The sequence below is a fragment of the Giraffa tippelskirchi genome, chromosome 12, assembly GCF_054371585.1.
Source record: "Giraffa tippelskirchi isolate mGirTip1 chromosome 12, T2T-mGirTip1v1.2.pri, whole genome shotgun sequence".
In the NCBI taxonomy this organism is placed as follows: Eukaryota; Metazoa; Chordata; class Mammalia; order Artiodactyla; family Giraffidae; genus Giraffa; species Giraffa tippelskirchi.
In genome coordinates, this window is record NC_137286.1 from 258,518 (window position 1) to 286,225 (window position 27,708).

Genomic DNA, 27,708 nt, shown 5'->3' on the forward strand with positions numbered 1-27,708 from the left:
GGGGTGAAAGAAAAATAATGAAATGTTAGAGTCTTGAAATTACTTCTAATGGGCCCTACTGTCTCCATTTATTTTATGTAAATACAGGAAGAGAACAAAGTTCTCATGTTCAGATTACAGAAGTGGGCTCTGCAAACCTCCCCAGGCATCTCCGTCCTGAAGTAGATTCAGGGGGCAGCCAATTGTATTTCCCAAATACTATCAACATCACAAAATCTAAGACACAGGCAAGTTCTCTGGAACTCTGTCCTTTCTGATGTCATTAGATGACATAACTTCTTATATACTAGCAGGTCATGCAAATAGGGCCCTCCATCTGCTGATGAAAACCAGCCCTGCCCTGACCCTGCATCTCTGGGAGAGGAGCCCCGGCCCCGGGATCCCAAGTGCTCCCACTCGGGGATCAGGACTGAACACAGACCACTCACTATGGAGTTTGGTGTAAGCTGTGTTGTCCTGGTTGCTATCTTACAAGAAAATTGATGAAGAACAAGGCATCCTGAGGAAGAGAGTAGATGTGAGTGAGGGAATCAGTGGGTGTGTGGCAGGCTCCTGCTCAGGATGCCTCTGTGTTTGCAGGTGTCCACTGTGAGGTCCACCTGGTGGAGTCTGCAGAAGGCTCGGTGAAGCCTGGAGGTTCTGAGACGCTCCTGTGCAGCCTCTGGATTCATCTTCGGTACCTATGGCACGAGCTGGGTCCTCCTAGGCTACGGAGGAGGGGCTGGAGTGGGTCTCATCCATCAGTGGTGGCAGTGACTACATATACTCCGCAGACTCTCTGAAGGGCCAATTCACCATCTTTAGAGACAACTTGAAGAGCACAGTAACTCTGCTAATGGACAGCCTGAGAGCAGAGCCCAGGGCGCTGCTTCACTGCACCAGAGACATGGTGAGGGGAAGCCAGTGTGCGCCAGATGCAAACTTCCCTGCAGAGAGAAGGGAAGGGACTGTGAATGCAGGGGGCCAAAGAGACTCCTGGGAGGCAGACAGGATGCAGAATTTTGCCTTTCAATGCCAGAGGCATGTGCAGGCGGAGGTGAGCGACTGGTTTCCTGTCATGGTCTGGGGCCTCCTCTCCATGTAGCACTTTTCCCTGGGGAATCTTTCCAGACACGTGACTCTAAAGTTACAGATTCAGTCTCTGAATTAGAAAGGCTTTGAACAATAGGGGAAGAAAAGACTCTCAAATAGGAAAGGCAGAGAGTCACTTACAGTTAGATATGCAGGTTGCCCTGTTCTAAACCTTTCCTAAATTCAGTTCAGTTCAGTTGAGTTCAGTGGCTCAGTCGTGTCCGACTCTTTGCGACCCCATGAATTGCAGCACGCCAGGCCTCTCTGTCCATCACCAACTCCCAGAGTATACCCAAACCCATGTCCATCGAGTCGGTGATGCCATCCAACCATCTCATCCTCTGTCGTCCCCTTCTCCTCCCGCCCCCAATCCTACCCAGCATTAGGATCTTTTCCAATGAGTCAACTCTTTGCATGAGGTGGCCAAAGTATTGTAGTTTCAGCTTCAACATCAGTCCTTCTAATGAACACCCAGGATTGATCTATTTTAGGATGGATTGACTGGATCTCCTTGCAGTCCAAGGGACTCTCAACAGTCTTCTCAAGCTGTTTCAAAATGATCCTAGTGGATTTATGCAGAGTTGAACAGATTTTCCTTCCTCATTGTGAAATCTCAGCCCTGCTCTCCTGGCAGACCAGCTGTCCCTGCCAGGATGGAGGCTCTTGGATTGCTGCCTGGACTCCTGTATCAATGCCCAGGCAGCACCACGGAGTCCTCAGTGGGTCACTGGGAGTGATGCCAGTTACAGGGGATGTGAGTGTGCGTGCTCCTCTCGTGCTACTTGCTTCCAGGCCCAGTAGAATCTCCACAGGCTTCGACAACACCTACATCCTGTGCTACTGTGCAGTCTGCTTTCTGTAAAATATTCACCATCAAAGCGATTACCCCTAGACACACAGACAGCTGCTGAAAAGGTTCTAGTCAGGCAGATAGTTACATGCACTTTCAGAAAAGTGCTGAAAACCAATCTGTAATCCTTTCTTTACCGCTGTATCTTAAGGGAGCTCTAGAATGCAGGAAAATCACACCTGTTTTCCTTTCAGGAAGAGACCTGAGCCTCAGTAGGCACGTCCACCGCTGTCCGGCATCCCCTGTAGGGGCAGCCAGGTCCAGTGTGAGAAGCCCAGGCACAGACAGGAGGGCTCACTGGGCCCTGATGTGTGCCCTCCAGCACATCACCTGCAAGTCCAGGCTGCAGGTTAGCTTCACATGTGTAAGATGCAGGGAAACCAACTCCTACATCACATTCTACTTGTGCTTGTGTAGAAAAAAGTAATAATAAAACAGCTACTGAGTGTCAGGGCCCAGGGTAGCTCACTCCAAAATGGGCCTCAATGGCGTATTGATTGCTATGAACTAAAGTGAATTAAGAAAGGACCATTGAGCTGCTATTGGCACTGCTCTCAGTACCAAGGTATCTCTGAGTATGCTGGCAATTATGGCTTGTCAGGTGGCTCAGTGGTGAAGAATCTGCCTGCCCCGAAGGGGACCCGGGTTCAATTCCTGGGCCCAAAAGAAGGAAACAGAAACCCACTTCAGTGTTCCTGCCTGGGAAATCCCATTGACAGAGGAGCCTGATGCGCAACAGTCCATGGTGCCAAACAAGAATCAGACACAACGTAGCGAGTGAACAAAACCGACATGCAAGCAGCTGGCCCTGGTGGCTCTTGTGCGTAGCTTTCCCCTGATCACCAGCGCAGGTCCTGGAGCTCAGCTACCTGGACTGCACCTGGACCTGCTCTGGGAGCTATGGAGGCAACACGGACACTCCTCTGACCCAGCCCCCTCGTGTACATATCCACAGAGTCCACAGCTGCTAAAACTAGCCCCGTCCAAGCTGCAAGAGCCCTTGTTGTCTTTGGCGTGTTTCACAGCTGCTGAAATTAGAAAGCCACCCTGTAAGTGCCACCGCTCAGAGCACACCGCACAAGGAGAGATTGCCCTCTTATTCCTTAGCCACACCTCCCCTCACGCTCAGCTAAAAATGAATAACCTGGAAATAATGGACAGATTCTTAAAAAGATATAAGCTTCAAAGAATCCACCAGGAAGAAATAGAAAATACGGACAGACCAAATACAAGTAATGGAATTGAAGATGTGATTAACAGTGGTCCAACAAACCAAAGTCCACAATCAGATGGCTTCAGAGGAGAAATCATTCAGACATTCAGAGAAGAGCTAACACCTATCCTCAGACTGTTTTTTCTTTTTTAATTCAGAGAGAGAAACACTCTCAAGCTCTTTCTACAAGGCCATCGTCACCCTGATACGACAGGAAGACAAAGATGTCACAAAGCAGAAAATTAGGGCCAAAATTACTGACACGCAAGAATGCAAAATCTCTCAACAATATACTAGTAAACAGAATACAGCGACACGTTAAAAGAATACAACAGCGTGACGAAGATGGATTATCCAAGGATGCAGGATTCTTCAATATGTACAAATATGTACAAATTAATCAATTAATCAATTAACCATATTCAGAGATTAAGAAATAAAACCTATATGGTCTTCATAATTGATGAAGAAAACATTTTTGCTTTCTATCTGAATTTCAGAAATTGTCTGGAGAGAATTGTAATCGATGAAAACAGCTGCTTGAATGGTGCAAGAAATTAAAATTGTCGAAACCCACTCCTCCTGTGTAGAGAAGGACATGGCAGCCGCTCACGTCCTCTCGCCTGGGAAACCCCGTGGACGGCGGAGTGAGGTGGGCTCCCGTCCACGGGGTCGCGAAGAGTCGGACACGATGGAGCAACTTCACGTTCCCTCATCTTGTGTATGGTTATTCTAGTGATCAGAGAGCTGATGCGATGCCATGATCTGTTCCCAACGTCCCACACAGATCAAGTGTTCCAGACCCGAGGGCCAGGCCGAGAGAAATCAAACGTCCCAGCTGGATGAGTGGAGCCTAATGCAGCCTTACTCAACTTATAAGGACAAGCTTCACCCACATGCAAATTTTCTTCCATTCTCGAGAGTAAGATCTACCCGTGGGCTGTGGGTGCTCACAGAGCTTCGCTCACACAGGACCGAGGTCTAGGGAGGGCAGAGCTCTGGGCTAGAAGTTGAGGCTTCTCCTCTGTCTGATGCCACTCCCCAGGGTGAGGGTCTCAGGGCAGACTCAGGTCTATGGGGATGGGTGTGGCTGCAGGTGACTGACAGGGACTCATCTCCTTGTCCCCAGGCGTCCTGTCCCAGGTGCAGCTGTAGGAGTCGGGCCCAGGACTGGTGAAGCCCTCGCAGACGCTCTCCCTCACCTGTGCTGCCTCTGGTTACTCCGTATCAGTGGTTACTGCTGGAGTTGGATCCACCAGCCCCCAGGAAAAGGGGTAGAGTTGATGTGAGCCGTTATTTCTGGTGGCAACACTTACTACAACCCATCCCTCAAGAGCCACACTTCCATCTGCAGAGACACATCCAAGAACCAGTTCTCCCTGCAGCTGAGCTCTGTGACCACTAAGGACACAGCCACGTATTACTGTGTAAGAGACACAGGGAGGGGAAGTCAGTGTGAGCCCAGACTCAAGCCAGCCTGCAGGAGACAGGCCGGGGGATGCAGGGGGGTGCTTGGGACCCACAATTGTTTCATCCCCAGGAGCAGGTGCAGATGGAGGTTAAGGGCTGGCTTCCTGTCAGGATCTGTGTTTTCCTCTACATATAATACTTCCCCTTGGGCAACATCTCTGGCCTCAATATTCTCTTTTTTAGCTCTTAGTTCTTTGACCTAGAAAGATTTGTTGGAATAAGAGAAAATCATTTTCTCATGCAGAAAAGCAGAGTCACTTACTGTCACTTTCTTCTGTTCCCAAATTCCAAGTAATTTTCAAATCTATGGAAGTAAGTCAGCTAAATCCATGCAAGGGACTCTATGGGACTTAAGACTGCAGCTCAGCACAGGTCAGTAAGCAAGCCTGCCAGGAAGTAGCCGCACAATGTACCTGGTGGAAATCAGGCAGCAGAGACAGGAATCCACGACAAGAGGAGACAGCCCCCTGGTGCTGGTGCTGGTGTCTGTACACGCGCCCTCAGCGTCAAGTTCGGTGGACACGGTGAAAGGGTGAAGAACCACAGTAAGCCTTGGTTCAACCTGAGTATGTGCCCGTGCACACATAGACACACACACACACACACACACACACACACACACACACACCCAGGGGATTTACTACCAAACCCTTCATCATGTCTGGTATCCAGGTGTCTTTTGAAAAGAGAGAAATCCTCTCAGAAAATCAGAAATGATGACTGAGTCAGGAGTGCAGACCTGATCAAGACACCTGCTTCTACTTGGGTTCAGGGGTGTTGGAGCGATGAGGGTCCTGCTCACAGGAGAGGCTCCTATGGGTTCAGTCTCACATCTGAATCAAAAGAGAGAAACCATGTTTCTTAATGAATCTCCAGTGTGTGGGCAGAGGAGAAAAGGAGGAATAAGCCTTAAGGGGTCAGTAGTCATCAAAATACAGAGTCTGACATTTTATTCTTCTTAACCAGAATAAGAAAGGATGGAATAAAGAGGTAAACAATCACTAAGGGTGGGATAGCCCGAGTCCTTAGAAAGGAAGAGGACTGGTGACCTGTAAGCAAGCAACGATGCCATTAAATTCATGATGGGATTAGAGGGAGGTTTAGCCCAGAAACCTGGGTGGAAGATGCCCACTGTGCAAGGCCATGGCTTGTTTTGAAAGCTTCGGGTCTGCTGTGTGCTCCTACAATGAGGAGAGTCCACCGTATCTAGGGGAATCTTCAGTGTTAAGAGCTCTATTGAAGCACAGAGTTGAAAAATTGATGTATATGAAATGTGGTGCTGGAGAAGAGTCTTGAGTTTCCCTTGACTGCAAGGAGATCAAACCAGTCAATTGAAAAGGAATCAACCCTAAATACTCATTGGAAGGACTGATGCTGATGCTGAAGCTCCAATACGGTGGCCACCTGATGCAAAGAGCTGACCCACTGAGAAAGACTCTAATGCTGGGAAAGATTGACGGCAGAAGGAGAAGGGGACGACAGAGGATGCTGTGGCTGGATAGCAGCGCTGGAGACACTGGTGGATGGGGGAGCCTGGCGTGACGCAGCCCAGGGGTCTCAGAGAGTCAGGCGTGCCTGAGCACCTCCATCAGTGCCTTATCATTTCTTTGTAGGAGCCCATGTGCAAAAGTGTGCAACAGCATTCTGACATGCTTAATTTTCATTATAAATATTTTCCACAGACTTCCTTGTAATTAAATGAAATAACATTTCAAATTAAAGATACTGTGGTGTGAGGACACATCTTCACACATTGAACTCACAGACTGAACTCACACACGAACTCACAGACCCTGGTTCTGACACAACACATCTGTGTGCAGAAGAGGTCCCTGAACCCTAGGACCTGTTATATTTCCTTCTATGAGAACAGGAAATTATATGTGTCTCCTAACTCCACCAGCTCATGAAGTCCAGGTCCGATGCTGGGGTATCTCTGCAAATGCAGGTCCTGATGCCCCTTGCTGAATAACAACAGTCTCACCTGCTCCAGGTGTTGGAGGCCACACCTTCCCTCCCCTGCCCCATAGCATCGGGTCAGTTTTCAGGTCCAGATCAGAGAGTCTAGATGTGGCCTGTGATTCTTGCTCTTCCTGCTTTTGTTGAATGTCTTGCTACCTACACACAGGCAGGGCAGGTTCTTTCTGAATTAATTTACTCATTCATGTTATTGAAAAGATAGAAGATGTCTGAGGAGGCCTTACAAATAGCTGAGAAAAGAAGACAAGTAAAAGGCCAAGGAGAAAAGGAAAGATATACCCATCTGATAGTAGAGTTTCAAAGAAGAGGAAGGAGAGGTAAGAAAGCCTTCTTGAGTGAACAATGCAAAGAAATAGAGAAAAACAATAGAATGGGAAAGACTAGAGATCTCTTCAAGAAAATTAGAGATACCAAGGGAACATGTCATACAAAGATGGGCACAATAAAGGACAGAAATGGTAGGGACGTAACAGAAGCAGAAGATATTAAGAAGAGGTGGCAAGAATACACAGAAGAACGATACAAAAAACATCTTCATGGCACTGATAACCAGGACGGTGTGATCACTCACCTACAGTCTGATACCCTGGATTGTGAAGTCTGCTGGGCCTTAGGAGTTATCACTATGAACAAAGCTCGTGGAGGCGATGGTTTTCCAGCTGAGCTATTTCAATCCTAAAAGATGCTGCTGTGAAAGTGCTGCACCTAATATGAGAGCAAATTTGGAAAATTCAGCAGTGGCCACGGGCCTGGAAAAGGTCATTTTTCATTCCAATCCCAAAGAAGGGCAACACCAAAGAACGGTCAAACTACTGCAGAATTGCACTCATTTCACATGCTAGCAAGACCATGCTCAAAATCTTCTAAGCTAGGCTTCAACAGTACATGAACTAAGAACTTCCAGATGTCCAAGCTGGATTTAGAAAACGTAATGGAACCAGAGATCAGATTGCCAACATTATTTTGATCACAGAAAAAGCAAAGAATTTCAGAAAAACATCTACTAATGCTTCATGATTATTCTAAAGCCTTTGAGTGTGTAGATGACAACAAAGTATGGAAAATTATTAAAGACATGGGAATACCAGACCACATTACCTGCCTCCTGAGAAAACTGTATGCAGGTCAAGAAGCACCAGTTAGAACAGGTCATGAAAGTACAGACTGGATCAAGAATAGAAAAGGAGTGAATCCAGGCTCTAAATTGTCACCCTGTTTATTTAACTTGTATGCAGTGTACATCATGCAAAATGCAGAGCTGTAGGAATCACAAGCTGAAATCAAGATTTCCAGTAGAAATATCAATAACCTCAGATATGGAGATGACACCACTCTTATGGCAGAAACCAAAGAGGAACTAAAGAGCCTCTTGACAAAGGTGAAAGAGGAGAGTGAAAAGGCTGGCTTCAAGCTCAGCATTGAGATTACTGAGATTAAGGCATCTGGTCCCATCACTTCATGACATATATGTAGGGAAACAATGGAATCAGTGAAAGACTTCATTTTCTTGGGGTCCAGAATCACTGTGGATGATGACTGAAGCCATGAGATGAAAAGACGCTTGCTCCTGGGAGAAAAGCCCTGACAATCCTAGACAATGTATTAAAAAGCAGATTCATTACTTTGCCAGCAAATGGCCATATAGTCCAAGCTTTGGTTTTTCCATTAGTCATGTAAGGATGTGAGAAGTGGATCATAAAGAAGGCTGAGAGCTGAAGAATTGATGCTTTTGAACTGTGGGACTCTTGAGAGTCCCTGAGACTGAAAGGATATCAAATCAGTCCGTCCTAAAGGAAATCAGTCTGAAGATTCATTGGAAGGACTGATGCTGAAGCTGAAGTTCCAATACTTAAGCCACTTGATGGGAAGAGCCAATTCGCTAGACAAGACGCTGATGCTGGGACAGATAGAAGGCAGGAGGAGAAGGAGATGACAGAGAATGAGATGGTTGGATGGCATCAGTTTGAGCAACTCTGGGAGATGGTGAAGGACAGGGAACCATACTGCAGTCCATGGGGTCACAAAGAGTCGGACACGACTGAGCGACTGAACAGCAACAACAACGAATGTTATTGAAAAGAGAGAAGTAATATGGTACATTTAAGGACTCTCTTCATGAAATGGAATGGAGGAAAGGGTTTTTCATAGGCAGCAGTTTCCACATCAGTCGGTGTACAGGTGAGATCCCCGGGCTGAGGGAGAGCTGACCTGTCACAAAGCTGCAGTGTTGATCTCTCAGGAAGGAGTGGACCAGGGTTACATGGACAGGGTGGCATCAGAGACGGGGACACACACTGGTCTTTTTTGGCTCCCGGAGAGATAACACCACTGATGACACTGATGACAGCACTCACCAGCTCTGGCAAACCCACTGTAAAATCCAGACATGGTGTGACTGCCGTCATCCCCAGTCTACCTCCTCACAGACTGAAATGCAGGGGCTGAGGCCACAGCCTCAGGGCCACAGGCAGACGGAGGAGCTGTGCTCTGCTCTCCAGCCCTGCTGACTCATAAGAGCCCAGGCTCCGTCCAGGATGCAGAGACCGAGGACCTGGGAGAGCTGCTCTCAGGGGGGTTTGCAAGGGAACCGGCTTCCCGAGGGTGGGCTTTCCTCTGTCCTTGCCGCCCTCACCCTCTGCACGCCTTTCACTCTGAAGCTTTGCTCCCAACAACCATGCATGTCCTCTTACCACCGTGGCGGGGACTATGTTCCCTGAGCTCCCATCTCATGGCACGGACACAGCGAGGAAGAAATAAGCACGTGGAGGAAGAAGGAGTCTGTGCACAGTGACCAGGGCACCTGCCAGCATGTTGGGGCACTGAGGAGCTCCCAGGAGCTGTCTGTCCTCATGTCCGGTAGCTTTGGGGTCCTCAGTGTCCACCCTCAGAGAGGGGGTCCTGAGGTTCACGTGTTCCTGTAGACACTCGTTGTGCACAGGAAAATGCAGGGCAGGCCCCTGGGCAAGTCAGCCATGCTGGGAAGACATCTCAGCAGAAAGGACTAGTTTGTCCACAAAATTAATGCTGTATTTAATTACTATGAAGAAACCATCTCTAGAGTGATTCTTCATGATATTTAAACTGTTCCAGATGCAAAAATAGTCATAAAAGATAAGGGAAATGTAAATGCTTTGAGAATTCTGATAAACGTTAAGTTGGACCCAACTCTATTTGTATTCAAAGTGATTATTACTTGCATATTTTGTCTCTAATGTTTGAATATGGAGTAAGTAAACATAAGCTAATCAAAAAAGAAAAAAATAAGAGTTTGTGTCTGACAACTCGGTGGTCCCTGAGTGTGCGCTGGGCGTTTGAGGAGTAAAGGTAAGCAGCTCCATGGCGTTCAAGTCTCTTCCCAAATCTGCCATTGTTCCCTGACAGCATCATCTTCCCCAACCAGCCCTCCCTCATCATTCCATTCCTCGATAAGCAGTCTTCCTGGTGTGGGGAGGGGATTCCAGGAGGTGACTGAGTTCTCTGAGGGCACAGTCAGCACCTCCTCACAGGGGGAGCCCCAGAGACAGGGCCTCCCTTCACTACATTCTGCTTTTTATACAGAGCTCCCGCCCATATGCAAATATCCGCCCAGGTCACCAGGTGGAAACAAAGCACCGGGTCACTTAAATTCAGGCTTCCCCTCAGGCCTGAAGAGATCTGGGCAGTGGTGACTCTCATCTGCTCGAAGATGAACCCGCTGTGGACCTTCCTCTTTGTGCTGTCAGCTCCGGGAGGTGAGTGTCTCTGGGTCAGACATGGACACGCGGGGAAGCTGCATCTGAGCCCCCGAGTCACCGTGCTTCTCTCTGTCCACAGGGGTCCTGTCCCAGGTGAAGCTGCAGGAGTCGGGACCCAGCCTGGTGAAGCCCTCACAGACCCTCTCCCTCACCTGCACCGTCTCTGGATTCTCATTAAGCAGCTATGCTGTAGACTGGGTCCGCCAGGCTCCAGGGAAGGCGCTGGAGTGGGTTGGTAGTATAGGCAGCGGTGGAAGCACATACTACAACCCAGCCCTGAAATCCCGGCTCAGCATCACCAAGGACACCTCCAAGAGCCAAGTCTCTCTGTCACTGAGCAGCGTGACAACTGAGGACACGGCCGTGTACTACTGTGCAAAGGACACAGTGAGGGGAAGTCAGCGGGAACCCAGACAAAAACCTCCCTGCAGAGGGGCCCAGGACCAGCAGGGGGCGCGCGGGGCCGACCACGGTCAGGTCTGAGCCCAGGAGCAGGCGCACTGGCGGCGTTGCTGGGAGGAAACTCAGAATCTGTGACTTTTATCTTCCCACCCCATCGCTTCCCTGGAAAACCTTTTTTCTGTCCTTAACATTTCATTATTGTGGTTTACATTGCTTTCCTAAATCTTCACATAGTTTTTATTTTACTTTAAACACGGTTGTGTGTGTGTGTGTGTATCTGTGTGGATCATATAACAACACACACACATAATCCAATACTCAGTAATTGTGTTTTCTGTTTTATTTTTCTTCTTGTCAAAGAAGCTCGATACATCTCTGAGTCTCACCATCATTTTTTTCAATTAATTAATTTTTTTATTGAAGGATATTTGCTCTACAGACTTTGTTGTTTTCTGTCAAACCTCAACATGAATCAGCCATAGGTATACATATATCTCCTCCCTTGTGAACTTCCCTCCCATCCCCCTCCCTAGCCCACCCCCTATGTTCATACAGAGCCCATATCTGAGTTTCCTGAGCCATACAGCAAATACCCATTGGCTATGTATTTTACATACAGTAATACTGAACTGAATACAAGTTTCCATATTATTCTTTCCATACGTCTCACCCTCTCCTCCCTTATCCCCATGTCCATAAATCTATTCTCTATGTCTGTTTCTCCATTCAGTTCAGTTCAGTTCAGTCGCTCAGTGATGTCTGACTCTTTGCGACCCCATGGACTGCAGCAGGCCAGGCCTCCCTGTGAGTCACCAACTCCTAGAGTTTACTCAAACTCATGTCCATTGAGTCGGCGATGCCATCCAACCATCACATCCTCTGTCATCCCCTTCTCCTCCTGCCTTCAATTTTCCCAGCATCAGGGTCTTTTCAAATGAGTCAGCTCTTCGCACCAGGTGGCCAAAGTATTGGAGTTTCAGCTTCAACATCAGTCCTTCCAATGAACACCCAGGACTGATCTCCTTTAGGATGGATTGGTTGGATCTCCTTGCAGTCCGAGGGACTCTCAAGAGTCTTCTCCAAATCACAGTCCAAAAGCATCAGTTCTTCGGCGCTCAGCTGTCTTTACATTCCAACCCTCACATCCATACATGAGTACTGGAAAAACCATAGCCTTGACTAGGTGGACCTTTGTTGACAAAATAATGTCTCTGCTTTTTAATATGCTGTCTAGATTGGCCATGACTTTTATTCCAAGAAGTAAGCGTCTTTTTGTTTCATGGCTGCAGTCACCATCTGCAGTGATTTTGGAGCCCAGAAAAATAAAGTCAGCCACTGTTTCCATTGTTTCCCCATCTATTTCCCACGAAGTGATGGGACCAGATGCCATGATCTTAGTTTTCTGAATGTTGAGGTTTAAGCCAACTTTTTCAGTCTCCTCTTTCACTTTCATCAAGAGGCTCTTTAGTTCTTCTTCACTTTCTAGCATAAGGGTGGTGTCATCTGCATATCTGAGGTTATTGATATTTCTCCTGGCAATCTTGATTCCAGCTTGTGCTTCATCCAGCCCAACGCTTCTCATGATGTACTCTGTATACAAGTTAAATAAGCAGGGTGACAATATACAGCCTTGACGTACTCCTTTCCCTATTTGGAACCAGTCTGTTGTTCCATGTCCAGTTCTAACTGTTGCTTCCTGATCTGCATACAGACTATTCAAGAGGCAGGTCAGGTGGTCTGGTATTCCCGTCTCTTTCAGAATTTTCCACAGTTTATTCTGATCCACACAGTTAAAGGCTTTGGCATAGTCGATAAAGCAGAAATAGATGTTTTCCTGGAACTCTCTAGCTTTTTCGATGATCCAGCGGATGTTGGCAATTTGATCTCTGGTTCCTCTGCCTTTTCTAAAACCAGCTTGAACATCTGGACGTTCAAGTATTGCTGAAGCCTGGCTTGGAGAATTTTGAGCATTACGTTGCTAGCGTGTGAGATGAGTGCAGATGTGCTGTCCTATAAGTAAATTCTTCAGTACCATTTTTCTAGATTCCATATATTCCATTATATATACATTAGAATACGATATTTATCTTTGCTTTCTGATTTACTTCACTCTGTGTAATACGTTCTAGGTTCATCCACTTCATCAGAAGTGATTCAGATGTGTTCTGTTTTATTGCTGAGTAATATTCCATTGTGTATAAGTACCACAACTTCTTTATCTATTAATTTGTCGATGGATATCTAGGCTGTTTCCATGTTCTAGCTATTGTAAGTAGTGCTGCAATGAATAATGGGTTACATATGTCTTTTTCAAGTTTGGTTTCCTCAGGATATATGCCTAGCAGTGGGGTTGTTTGGTCGTATGGTGGTTTTATTCCTGGTTTTTTAAGGAATCTCCATACTGTCTTACTGGAGAAGGAAATGGCAACCCACTCCAGTATGCTTGCCTGGAGAATCCCAGGGAAGGGGCAGCCTGGTGGGCTGCAGTCTATGGGGTCGCACAGAGTCGGACACGACTGAAGCGACTTAGCAGCAGCAGCAGCATACTGTCTTACACAATGGCTGTATCAATTTACATTCCCACCAGCAGTGCAAGAGCGTTCCCTTTTCTCCAAGCCCTCTCCAGAATTTATTGTTTGTAGACTTTTGGCTGATGTCCATTCTGACTGGTGTGAGGTGATATCTCATTGTGGTTTTGATTTGCATTTCTCTAGTAATGAGTAACGTCGAGCACCTTTTCATGTGTTTCTTAGCCATCTGTATGTCTTCTTTGGAGAAATGTCTGTTTAGGTCTTTTTCCAACTTTTTAATTGGGTTGTTTTTTTCTGGTGTTGGGTTGTGTGTGCTGCTTGTAGATTTTGGAAATTAATGCTTTGTCACTTGTTGCTTTTCCTATTATTTTCTCCCATTCTGAGGGTTGCCTTTTCACCATGCTTATAGTTCCCTTTGCTGTGCAAAGGCTTTTAAGTTTAATCAGGTCTGACGTGTTTACTTTTGTTTTTGTTTCCGTTACTCTACAAAATGGGTCGTAGGGGATCTTGCTATGATTTTTGTCATCGAGTGTTCTGCCTGTTTTCCTCTAAGAGTTTTATAGTTTCTGGTCTCATATTTAGCTCTTTCATCCATTTTGAGTTTGTCTTTGTGTGCGCTGCTGGGACGTGTTGAGTTGTAGTCTTTCACATGGAGCTGTCCAGGTCTCCCCCCGCCGCTCATTGAAGAGGCTCTCATTGCTCCATTGTGCATTCTTGCCTCATTTGTCAAAAATAAGGGACTCATAGGTTCATGGGTTTATTTCTAGGCTTGCTAACTTCTTCGATAGGTCTAAATTTCTGTTTGTGTGCCAGTACCATACTGTCTTGACGACTGTAGCTTCGTAGTATAATCTGAAATCAGGAAGGTTGATTCCTCCAGCTCCATTCTTCTTTCTCAAGACTGCTTTGGCTATTCAGGGTCTTTTGTGTTTCTATATGAATTGGGAAAGTTTTTGTTTTAGTTCAGTGAAAAATGCCCTTGGTAATTTGATAGCGATCACATTGAATCTGTAGATTGCATTTGGTAGTATACTCATTTTCACAATATTGATTCTTCGTACCCAGGAACAGGGAATATCTCTACATCTGTTCCTGTCGGCTTTGATTTCTTTCTTCAGTGTCTTATAATTGTCTGTGGATAGTTCTTTTGTCTCCGTAGGTAAGTTTATTCCTAGATATTTAATTCTTTTTGTTGCAGTGGTGAATGGGATTGATTCCTTAATTTCTCCTTCTGATTTTTCATTGTTAGTATATAGAAATGCAAGTGATTTCTGTGTATTGATTTTGTATCCTGCAACTTTGCTAAACTCACTAATTTGCTCTAGTAATTTTCTGATACTATCTTTAGGGTTTCCTATGGACAGCATCATGTCATCTGCAAACAGTGAGAACTTTACTTCTTCTTTTACCATCTAGATTCCTTTTATTCTTTTTCTTCTCTGATTGCTGTAGCTAGGACTTCCAGAACTATGTTGAATAACAGTAGTGAAAGAGGGCACACTTGTCTTGTTCCTGATCTTCAGTTCACTTCAGCGCTCAGTTATGTCCAACTCTTTGCAACCCCACGGACTGCAGCACGCCAGGCCTCCCTGTCCATCACCAACTCCCGGAGTTTACTCAGACTCATGTCCATTGAGTCAGTGATGCCATCCAACTGAAAGGCTGCTGTTGAACCACGAAAGAGGCTGGGATTCTTGGCCTCTGGAGGAGAAGAAATCAATCCGGGGCCAGAGACGAGGCTTGATCACTCAGCACTTTTGTGTAATAAAGTTTTATTTAATTATAAAAGAGATAGAGAAAGCTTCTGCCATAGACATCAGAAGGGGACAGAAAGAGTGCCCCCTCGCTAGTGTTAGCAATGGAGTTATATACTTTTTAATTAGTTATTACAATGAATCAAAAGAATGTCTGGAGGTTGTAAAGATCTTACTTGACCCACTCCCATAATTTACATTTTAAGATAAGAGGATTAGCCAGAAGGTTTTCAGGAAGGAGAAACTGTCCTCGAGCAGGATACATTGTTGTTAGATAATCCTTAGTACAGAGTTTAAACTGAGGTGTTTGTTGTGTAATCATCAGTTCCAGGCTTAAAGATAAAAACGTTTATGCAACTAAGACTAAGGAATGTAGTGGGGAAAAAAAGAGAATTCCAGCCCCTTATCTCCTCCTCGAGACCCCAGATCCCTCTCTCCTTGGGGACCCCAGACTTCTTATCAACCTGCCTAGGACTTGACTCCCTCACAACCGTCTCATCCTCAGTCGTTCCCTTCTTCTCCTGCCTTCAATCTTTCCCAGCGTTAGGGTCTTTTCAAATGAGTCAGCTCTTCGCATCAGGTGGCCAAAGTATTAGAGTTTCAGCTTCAGCGTCAGTCTTTCCAATGAATATTCAGGCCTGTGAGACTCACGTTTTAGCCCATATTACTCTGCTGACCATTGTGTCAAGTTCCTACACATGCATGGCTGAAATCAACACACACTTATTCCCTTTCAGTCCACAGTTCAAAGTCTGAAATCAGTTTCACTGGATTGGAATCAAGGTGTGGCAGGACCGCACACACCTCAGTCTCTCAGGGAGTGCTGTGGTCTGAATGTGCCCATAGAATTCGTGTTTGGAATTCCTGTGCACCAAGGATAATGATGTTAGAATCGGGGTCTTTGTCAGGTGCTTAGGTCATGAGTCTCCATAAATGGGGTTCGATTCGCTCTAAGAAACCTCGGAGAACATGCTTGTCCCCTCTGCCAGGTGGGGACCCAGAAGGAAGGTGCCTGGTGTGAACCAGGAAGGGGGCCCTCACCAGAAGGCAGCCTCACTGGTGTTGACCTGGGGCTTCCAGCCTCCAGGACTGCAGGAAATAAAGGCTTCTTTACAGACCACCCCACCTGAGCTCCTGTATGCACTCTGAATGGATAAAGTCAGGGACAATCTGCTTCTTTGCCATATCCACTCTAGAGCTGCACTGCCCACTTCCCCTGACTCTTGGCCAATTCCTTCATCTGCACAGCCCAGCAAACACCTTCCATCAGTGGTCACTTCTCCCAGGGTCTGATGCTTTTGGCCTCCCTCTGATGAACACTTGTGGTTTCAACTGGAGCCACATGATAATCCAGGAAAATCCAAAATTTCTAGACCTCTAAATTAGTCTCATTTTCCAAAGTCCCTTATGCCATGTGAGATGATATTCATAGACTCAATGAACGATTCAGACACACACTGTCCACCTTCAGCCCTGCAAATCCTCGTGTCCATCCTGCAGACCCATTATACTTAGCAAATCCCAGCAGGCCTCTAAGATGTCAACTCTTAGAGAAGAAAGAGCAAATTTGGTCTAAATACCATCAACTCCATGTCCCAGATCTAATCCTCTACCTCAGCTATGGGTGACGATTTGTGTTCTAAAATACAACTGTAAGACAGGCATATCTCAGCTACAGACATTTTCATTCTGTAAAAAGGATAAACGTAGGTCAGAAAGGATCACTGGCCCCAGTGCGTGTGTGTGCTCGGTCACCTCAGTCACGTCTGACTCTTTGTGACCCTATTGACTCTAGCCCACCTGGCCTCTCCGCTCATGGGAGTCTCCAGGCAGCAATACTGGAGTAGGTTGCCATGCCCTCCTTTAGGAGATCGTCCCAACCCAGGGATCAAACATGAGTCTCCTGTGTATCCTGCGTTGCAGAAAGATTCTTCACCGCTGAGCCACCGGGGAAGCCCCACTGGGTCCGGACAGTGTTTCAGTCCACTGAGGCAAGCTCTACGAAGCCTCAAGGTCTGGGAATCATCTTCGGCTCCTGTTCCAGCCTCTGGGCCTGTTGATCTGCTCCCTTACCTTCCGTTCCTTTTTGTGGAAGGTGGTCCATGTTTGAAGCTGAGCGCTTTTACCAGCCTGTTGCCTGCTGGTGGATTTTGAGAGTCTAAAACCTATGTTGGGTGCATGTATATTTACAAGTGCTATGTCTTTTTCTTGGACTGATTCTTAGATTATTATGTCCTTCCCTGACTCTTATAACAGTCTCTATTTTAGAGTCTCTTTTATCTGGTATGAGAATTGGTACTCAAGTTTTGTTTTGTTATAGCCACGCGTTCCGGGAAACAAGCTCACTCAGAAGGACAATGCAGATAGTGAAGTGCAGTTTATTACACCGGTGGGCCCAAGGCAGAGTATCCTCTTAGCCAAGGACCCTGACCAGCATTTGTGAAAATCTTTTATACCCCATGTATACGTGTCTGAACCCACCACCCAACTTCCTTGTGACTTACATAAACAAAGGAAAGGTAAATACAATCACAATAACTCCATCATTCATGTGTTATGTGTTCAGTCAATAATCAACAAGCCTGAGGTTACATTCCAAACAGTCAACAATCAATAAGCCTGAGGTTACAGATAAGAATTTATGACCTGTCCGGAGGGGGTCTTATCCTTCTATTGTCATTTCCACAGACACTAAGCACAGAGTTCAGAGTCCATTAGAGAGGTGGCCGAGCATAATCAGCACGAACAGGCCTAAGATGGAGTCCAGGCCCTATGAATTCCTTCTTCATTCCCCCCTCTTGAAGCTCCTAGTTTCCGTAAGGAGCATCATTCATTGAGATATATTGTACTTTAGCCCTCTGGCCACCCACATGAGAGAAGGCTATCAACCTCTGGGTTACAAAGTTCACAAGACATTGTAAGAAGCAGGGCCCACAAAGCAGTATGATTAGAACTATTATGACAAGAGTAACAACAGTTTTCCACCAATCTCCCTTTACCGAGGACAGGACCGAAGTCCAAAAGGGAATATTTTCATCAGACATGGCTTTCACTTGATTTTGCATATCTTCCAAGGCAGTGGATACATTTTTAGACAGGTCAGGGATGTATACACAACATTCGACTTTAATTATGGTGCAAGTCCCTCCCTGGGCTGCTGTAAGTATGTCTAATGCCATCCTATTTTGAATTACTGCCCTCCTCATCTGTATTTGTTCTTCGTTCAAGGCTTGAATGGCTTTTGTACTGTCTAAGAGGGTCTGTTTAGTGAAATTAGTTAAGGCCTCCACCTTAATCATGATATCCGTTGTCCCTACAGAGGGTACAAACAAGGCAGCAAGATAGTCATACCATTGGAACACAGATCTTGTCCATCTTGCGTGCAGATAGGGCAGGTTTACTGGAGGTTGAGGTAGGCTAGGCTTAATACTGCCATGGGCGAAAGTAAATCCCAGTGTGCAACGCCCTACCCAGCCAATTGGTAACCATGGCCATAAGTTAAGCCCACAGAGCCACTGGGTCCCATTGGGGGCTACCCAACGGATTCCAGGATTATATTTCCAGTCGGAACCGGGCCACTGAACCGACTGATTGGGGTGATAGGTAACGTCTATGATTTGTTTACATTGTTCAGGAGACAAATAACCCATGTATTTTAATTCTTTTGGGTCTAGGTGGCGGTCTCCAAATCCAACTTTGTGTTCTTTTTGTTCCCAGCAAATAGTAGCGGGAACAATCAACTGTCCTTTCTCAGGAGTCATCCAGAAATATTCATCCCAGACCTGGTAGTATTGCTCAAGGTACCGGGAGGCCTGTCCCCCTTTTGTAAGGGAGCCCTTCTCTTTTTTATTTTTCATATATGAGGTATAAGCTCTTGTTACCTCCGTAAGACTAGTGTTCATATTAAATGTAACCCCATGTCCCTGGCCCATTGATGGCCTTTTCTTACACCAGGAGAGCAAAGAAAGGTTATGATTGGTGAGAGAAAGGAAAGTTCCCTTCTGTTGTTCCAAGAAGGAGCACAGTGGTATAAAGTCTCCATAATGAAGTGGCGACACCCACCAGGGGAGTCTGTCCATAACTGACAGGGGCATAGCCCCACATACCCAACAGTCGGAGGAATTGTGGAAGTCCGCGTAGGAATGTGCCCATGAGATGAAGACGTTGTCCTGTGCAGGAAGAGTGGTCAGGTTCAGAACTGCATTGGTGAGGCCGAGTAGCAGGAGTCGTTTACCCAGCTCCATCCTAGAGAGGGCTCGTCTGGGACCTCGTTTTCTTCTTCCTCTTCAGAATGATCTTGGTTTCCCGAGGGTCGGTGGGGTCCTTCTGGGTGGTCCACTCGGCGTCTTCCAGGTCAGCGTGGTATGCCTTCTTCGCTCTGGTGTGATGGATCCAAGGGGCAATGCCTGCAACTTTAACTGCGGTAGGGGTGGTTAAAACAACAGTATAAGGACCTTTCCATCGGGGGGCCAGTGAGTCATGTTTCCAGTCTTTCACCCATACCTGGTCCCCTGGTACAAACTCATGCATCTGCTCCCGCAAGGGGAATGGTATTCTTTCTTGCACAAACTTAATTACTTGATTAATTACCTTACCTAGTTGTTCCATCTGCTGTGATATCCCGTCTCCCCTTACCTCAAGTATATCAGTTGTTACCTGTCTTATTATGGGAGGAGGCCTCCCATACACAATTTCGTAGGGAGAGTAGCCGTGGGACCGTGGCGTCATCCTGAGCTTGAGCAAGGCCATGGGAAGTAAATCTACCCAGGAACAGTCAGTTTCTATAATCCATTTAGAAAGTGTCTCCTTTAGTGACCGATTAGTTCGTTCTACCATTCCGGAGCTCTGAGGCCGGTAGGCGGTGTGTAACTTCCATTTTATATTCATAGCTTTACTTACTTGTTGTATCAGATCTGATATGAAGGCTGGGCCTTCATATAGGATCAATGTTATCTGATCCTATGCTGATGGGGAATCCAAATCGGGGAACTATTTCCCTAAGCAGGCTCCGAGCTACTTCTGATGCTCTCTCAGTTCGGGTGGGGAAGGCCTCCACCCATCCCGAGAATGTACATACCAGGACCAACAGGTAGCGAAAATGGCGATATGGTTTCATCTCAGTGAAGTCCACTTCCAGATGTTCAAAGGAAGAGTACCCTTTAATTGGATACCTGGAGGTTTTGGTCTGCACCCTGGAGCAGCGTTAATCTGAGAGCAGGCATTGCAATTTTGGGATTCTGTTCTACATAGAGAGGAGAGGCGAGGAACCAGAAAATACCTTCGGATCAATTCCTCTAATTTGTCATGTCCCAGGTGAGTCATGCAATGAGCTTGGCTCACCAGAGAGGGGGCCATCTTTTCAGGCACTAGTAGCTTACCATCCGGTAGTTCCCACCATCCTTTTTCTGTCTTGGTGGCTCCCTCCGCTTCAGCTAGTTGGTTTTGAGCCTCAGTGTATGTTGGGGAGTCTAGGGCCAGCTCGGGTAGCTCAGCTAGGACAAAAGTTCTCATGGGGATTTCCTCGGATTCCTTTCTGTCCTCAGCTGCTCTTCTGGCGGTCTCGTCAGCCAGCCTATTCCCTCGAGCCTGTGGGGTGTCTTCCTTCTGGTGCCCACGGCAGTGCATGACTGCTACCTCCGTGGGACTCCAGACAGCGTCTAGCAGAGTCAGGATCTCCTCCTTATTCTTAATGTCCTTTCCATTGGCTGTTAGAAGGCCTCTCTCCCGGTATAGCGCCCCATGTACGTGGAGCGTAGCAAAAGCATACCGGGAGTCGGTGTAGACGTTCACCTTCTTACCCTTTGACAATTGCAGTGCCCGGACTAAGGCCCATAATTCAGCTCTTTGGGCTGACCAGTGTTGTGGTAAAGAGCCAGCCTCGATAACAATCCTCTCTGTGACTACAGGATAGCCTGACATTCGCTGTCCTAGCTTTACCAGGCTGGTGCCATCAGTATACAGAGTCCAGACAGGATTTGAAATTGGCCTGTCTCGGAGGCCTGGACGGCTAGCATAGACCTCCTCTAAGACTTCCTTGCAATCGTGGGTGGGTCCACCTTCTCCTGTTGGGAGAAGCGTTGCTGGGTTTAAACCCTGGCAAGGCTTGATATGGAGGTTGGGGTTTTCACATAGCAGTCCCTGGTATTGAATAATCCGGGAATTGGACAGCCATTTGTGGGGATCTCCTCGAAGGAGGGTGTTGACTTCATGTGGGACCTTTACGATCAGGTCCTGGCCGAAAGTTAATTTTGTGGCTTCACGTACCAGTAAGGCGACCGCGGCTACTGCCCGCAGACAGCTAGGCCAGCCGGTGGCAACATTATCAAGTCACTTTGAAAGGTAAGCTATCGGCCTGTCCCACGTTCCCAAGGTTTGAGTCAAAACCCCCATGGCTGTTTTATCTTTCTCGGTCACATATAAGGTGAATGGTTTGGTGAGGTCTGGCAATCCCAAGGCGGGGGCGGAGGTGATTGCTAGTCTTAGCTCCTCAAAAGCTTTTTGCTGTTTCTCAGTCCAACTTACTGGATTTTCTTCAGGCCCTGTCAGGAGCTCAAATAGGGGTTGGGCTATTTGAGAATACCTTGGAATCCAAATCCTGCAGAATCCAGTGGCCCCGAGGAACTCCCTGACTTGTCGCCGAGTCTTAGGCGTGGGGAGCCTCAGAATTACTTCTTTTCTAGATTGATCTAGCAATCTTGTGCCTTCCCTTAAGACAAACCCCAAATACCTTACCTCCTCCTTGCAGATTTGTGCCTTTTTCCTCGACACTCGGTATCCCGCTTCTGCCAGCAGTTGGAGGAGCGCTTGGGTCCCTTCCCAGCATTCTTCCCAGGTCTCAGCGGCCAGCAGCAGGTCGTCCACATACTGCAGGAGCCAACATCCGTACCTTTCAGGCTGGAAAGGTTCCAGGTCCGAGGCCAAGGCTTCTCCAAAGATGGTTGGAGCATTTTTGAATCCTTGCGGGAGGCGGGTCCAAGTGAGCTGCTGCTTATTGCCTCCAATTGGGTCCTCCTATTCACAGGCAAAGATGGGTTGTGATGCAGGTGCTAGGCATGTGCAGAAAAAGGCATCTTTGAGATCCAAGCAAGTATAGATCCTTGTCTTAGGTGGGAGGAGGCTAAGTAAGGTATAGGGGTTTGGGACAGTCGGGTGCAGAGTCACAGTGGCCTGATTGACCAGTCTGAGATCCTGTACAGGCCTATAGTCTTGTCCTCCTTCCTTCTTTACCGGTAAGATGGGTGTGTTCCAGGCCGACTGACATTCCACCAGGATGCCTGCTTGCTTTAGCCTATTAATGTGAGGCAGAATCCCGATTCGGGCTTCTAAGGGTATTGGGTATTGACGCTTTCTTACCGGGGTGGCGCCAGGTTTGAGTTCTATTATTACAGGGGCTTGGTGTCTGGCTAGCCCAGGGGGGTTATCTTCGGCCCAGACCTCAGGGAACAGCTGAGTTAGCCTTCTCTCCAACCCTGTTGCCTGGTCTTGTTTATTTCCAGGGGGCTCATGTAGCCTCCATTCATCTTGAGGGGCCACAGAGAGGGAAAGTAAGTAGGTTGTTGTGCCCACTCGAAAAGTGGGCCTCTCTTCAGGAGAGAAAGTCACTTGTGCTCCCAGCTTGGAGAGCAAGTCTCTCCCCAGCAGGGGTACTGGGCACTCAGGGATATAGAGGAACTCATGAGTCACTTGGTGACCCCCCAACTGACATTTCCTGGGCTGGCAAAATGACTTAACCATTTCTTCTCCCGAAACCCCAGTTACGGCGGCGGTCCTTTTAGACATTGGCGCCACAGGTTTAGTTACCACGGACAATTCTGCCCCGGTGTCCACCATAAAGTCAATATCTTGGTCCGCAATTTTTAAAGTTACCATGGGCTCTCGGGGACCTGATGTCTTTGAGCCCTGGCATCCCTATTCAGTCTCTATGTTAGTGAGTTCTGCAACCGGGAGAGGTTTATTCTCCCTTCTTCCTTCTGGGCACTCATTCTTCCAATGACCGAACCCACGGCATCGGGCGCATTGATTTGGCTGTAATGGAGCCCGTGGTCTCCGTGGGGACTGGTTGGAGGGCTGTCCTGACCTCGAAGCCAGAGGGGGTTTCGTTGTCTTGGCAGTGGAAAAGTCTTTGGAAGACCTTCCAAGCGCAGCAGCCAGCATTGCAAACCTCTCATCTGTTCTCCTCTGCTCGTCTTTATACCTTTTCTCGTATTTCTTCTCTATTTCTGTGTCCCTATTCTGGAAAACCTTATCCGCTATTTCAATCAGCTGAGAGCTAGACATGGATATAACCCCCTCGGTCTTTTGAAGCTTTCGTTTTATGTCAGGACATGCTTGCGAGATAAATGCTGAATTGATAACAATCTGGGAGCCCGTAGCTTCTGGGTCTATGGGTGTATAGAGTCTATAGGCCTCACAAAGTCTCTCGTAAAATTCAGAAGGTGACTCGTTTCCCTTCTGAACTACTCCGGCCGGTTTAGACATGTCCATCGGCTTTCGGGCTCCCCTTCTAAGTCCTTGTATAATCGCCGTTCGGTATCTGTCTAACTGAATTTTTCCCTCCTCTGTATTGTAGTCCCAATTAGGTCTGTCAGTGGGGAAGGCTTGCTCTATCCACCTTTCTGGGTTAGCAGTGCCTTCAGGGATCATCTCCTGTAACCATTTTCTTGCCTCAGTGTTGATCCTATATCTCTCTTCTGTACTGAAGAGAGATGCTAGTAATTGCATTATATCGTCCCAGGTTGGTCGATGAGTGCGAAAAATAGTCTCCATCAGTCTAGTCATGCCCTGGGGTTCCACTGAGTAAGAAGGGGTGTGTTTTTGCCAGTTCAGTATATCGGTTGATGAAAAGGGTTGATAGTAATAGGTTACAGGAGCTTGGTGATAATTACCGTCCTCCCCTATCATTGGGGGTTGCTGAACTTCTCTCAGGGGCATCTGCAAGGGTAGTCTTCCCTCTGGCTCTTTGGCAGAACGGAGCCTTTGTTTAATCCCAGTGGTTCCTCCCCCTTGTCCGGGAGTACTTACCGAGAGTGGAGGGTAGAGTTTAGGGAACATAGAGGCAGCATCCGGGGTGGTAGAGTCTGGTGGGCTCATTGTCCCTCCAGCTGAGGCTGGAGCCTGCCGAGTGGGCGGCTCTACAACCTGTGGAGCTGTTGGGACCGCTGAGGAGTCCAGGAGGCTTACAGGTCTCGGGCTGGTTCCTCCAGTTGGGCCTTCGGCGGCCGCGGTGATACTAGTTGGCGGGACCATCATCCAATACGGCGGTGGGGGAAGTTCATCTCTTTCAGAGTCCTGTAAAATCTCCTCCTCGTCCTTAGTTACCTTTTGGGCCATCAAGATTTTTCCTTCCCCGCCATGAGCATAAAAACGGGCCCATTTTGGGGGGTCTTGGGCTATTCCCAGCCAAGAGTCTATGTACGGGAACTGATCGGGGTGTCCAGGCTTTCCCGTAACTATAGCATAGACTGCCTTTATGAGATTTAAGTCCATAGTTCCCTCTGGTGGCCAGCCAACTCCGATGGAAGGCCATTCGTCTTCACAAAGGGTACGGAGCCGGCCGGGTGTCATTTTCTTCCCATAGTCTCCATCAAACCCTTTCTTAAAATTCTAAATCATATTCTCCAGTACAGTGGCCTTAGATCCGCTTCCTCCCATTTTCTTACCTCTGAATTTCCCTGTCCCAGGGCCTTCCCGAGAAGCCAATCTACCTGTTTCCACTGGTAGGGGAGATGATGGGTCACACAGCAGATGGGTACCTCCTGGGGGAGGGCAGAATACGAGCACACGGAATTCAATATCTCCTTTCTAAGACCCTGTGGTGACCGTTCGGCACGTTCCCTAAGACGGCGTGGACACACCTCCTAACTGGCTTTCTTAAACCCTAAGTTCCCTTTCTTTATCCCTGGCACGACCGTCGACCCGAGTGCCGAGTAGCTATTGACGCCAACCTAAACCAGTTTCCTATGTGTCTCCCTTCTGGTCCCTCCCAGGGGGGTGATCAGGCCCCCTCTTCCACCCTACCGGGTGGGTTCCTCCCTACCTGAGCGCTCAGTTCCCTTGCTGCAGTTCACTACCTGCCAAAGCGAAGAAACCGGCCGTTGAAAGGCCGAGTTCTTCCAGAGGGGTGAGGCGCCTTCCCCTCTCTAGGAGATTCAAGCCCCAAAGCCTCGGAGTGGCCTCAAAGGAGACCTGTCTCCTCAAAGTGAGGAGTTTCCCGGCCAACACACCAAATGTTATAGCCACGCGTTCCGGGAAACAAGCTCACTCAGAAGGACGATGCAGATAGTGAAGTGCAGTTTATTACACCGGTGGGCCCAAGGCAGAGTATCCGCTTAGCCAAGGACCCCGACCAGCATTTGTGAAAATCTTTTATACCCCATGTATACGTGTCTGAACCCACCACCCAACTTCCTTGTGACTTACATAAACAAAGGAAAGGTAAATACAATCACAATAACTCCATCATTCATGTGTTATGTGTTCAGTCAATAATCAACAAGCCTGAGGTTACATTCCAAACAGTCAACAATCAATAAGCCTGAGGTTACAGATAAGAATTTATGACCTGTCCGGAGGGGGTCTTATCCTTCTATTGTCATTTCCACAGACACTAAGCACAGAGTTCAGAGTCCATTAGAGAGGTGGCCGAGCATAATCAGCACGAACAGGCCTAAGATGGAGGCCAGGCCCTATGAATTCCTTCTGCAGTTTGATTTCCATTTACATGGAATATCCTTGTCTATTCTCTCACTTTCCATCTGTTCGTGTCCGTAGGTCTGAGGGAGGTCTCCTCTAGACAGAATATACGGGTCTTGTTTTTGTTCAATCAGCAAAGTTCATATCTTTTGGTTGGAGCATTACTCATTTTATATTTAAGGTAATTATCAATATGTACGTGGGTTATCATATAGGTCACTGTGAATGTTGAACCGTGACCCTCAAGTGAAAGACAATTGATGATGGAGTAGGATCCTTTTTCTACATTGTTGAATTTAATTTACTAATACTTTGTTGAGGATTTTTGCATTTAAATTCCTCAAAGGTTGTTTTGTAGAATTCCCAAGCGAAATTGTCTGTTCCTGGACTGTTCCTGGAACTTTTTAAGCTGATTGTTATAAAATTCCATTGAGACACAAATGATCGGTCTTTTCAAGTTGTCTGTTCCATCTTGATTCAGTTTTGAAGGTTTTGCAGTTTAGGAGTTTGCCCATTTCTTCCGGATTGTCCAACTTGCTGGCACACAGCTGTTTGCAATAGCCCCGTGTGATGTGTTCCGTCTCTGCGGTATTGCTTGTCGAATGCTATGTCTCCTCTTCTATTTCTTATTTTATTCCAGTACTTTCTTTCTTCTTCTTGGTGAGTCTGGGTAAAGATTTATGATATTGTTCGTCTTTGCAGAAAAAAACCAACAAACCAGCTTTTGGTTTCACTCACCTTTTTCATTGCTTTGTGGTTGTGTATGTCTATGTTCATCTCAATATTACTGATTTCTTCTCTATTTTTTTGTTATTTCCTTCCTTCTACCGTCTCTGGGCTTTGTTTGGTCTTTTCTCTAATTCCTTTAGTGAGTAAGTTAGGTTGTTGACTTCCAGTTTCTTGAGGAAGGCCTGTATTGTTATCAACTTTCCTCTTTGATCTGCTGTGCTACCTAGATTTCAGAGGTCAAATTGTCTTTATATGCAGAAGACGTAACACTGTGGATAGAAATCCCTCAAGACTCCACACAAAGCTACTAGACCACACTTATCCAGAGAGCCCTGAACTCAACAGGTCAGAGTGGGTACTGGCATCTGATGGCTCATGGCTTAGGACTTATTGAGGATTCTCTGGATCCCACTTCAAATGCCATAAACTAAACCCCATAATGGACCAACCGGCAGTGGTTATGGGGATGTGGTCGGCAGTCTTCCAGTCCCTTGAGATGAGAAGCATATTTGGATTTTACAGGCGGTCCAATGGGATCACAAGGTCAGAGAAAGTGGAGGAGAGAGGAAAGCCTGTTGGGTGATGCAGGACAAGGCTCCACGGGCTTTGTCGATGGAAGAAGGTGTTGACGGGGGAGGACACATCTAGAAACTCAGTGACTTGGATGCCAGAGGGTCACAGCTCCAGGGTCATTCCCTGGAGCCTTGATCATGTTGCTTAGCATCTGGAACAAGTGACCCCACAAACTCTGAGGCACAGTGAGGTGGGGCCTCTCCCCAGAGCACATTCACGTGTCGGGAAATGGGATCTGGCACAGAAGACATGCTGGTGCGGAAGTGCCATGGCCAAAGACAGACCAGGAAGGGCTTTTCATAGACAGTAGGTTCTACCTCAGTCAGTGTACAGGTGAGATCCCTGTGCCAAGGAAGAGCTGACCTGCTCCAGACCCGAAGGGGTGGCATCTCAGGGCAGGAGTGGGCCAGGGTTACATATACAAGGTATCAGTCACATATGGGGACACACACTAGTCTTTCCTGGCTCCAGCAGAGATAACACCACTGATGACACTGATTACAGCACTCACCACCCCTGGCAAATACACTGTAAAGTCCAGACGTGATCTGACGGTCGACATCCCCAATCTACTTCCTCATCGACTGAAATGCAGGGGCTGAGGCCAGAGCCTCAGGTCCACAGGCAGACGGGGGAGCTGTGCTCTGCTCTCCAGCCCTGCTGACTCATAGCAGCCCAGGCTCAGTCCAGGACACAGAGACGCAGGACC

The 27,708-nt window shown here is 47.3% G+C and overlaps 1 pseudogene and 1 gene segment (V, D, J or C); both read left to right on the plus strand.

Annotated features, from left to right (window-relative positions):
• LOC145530217 (Ig mu chain C region membrane-bound form-like) overlaps window positions 1-27,708 on the plus strand; it is a 193,135-nt gene that overhangs the window by 8,822 nt on the left and 156,605 nt on the right.
• Window positions 430-4,697, plus strand: LOC145529175 (uncharacterized; annotated as a pseudogene).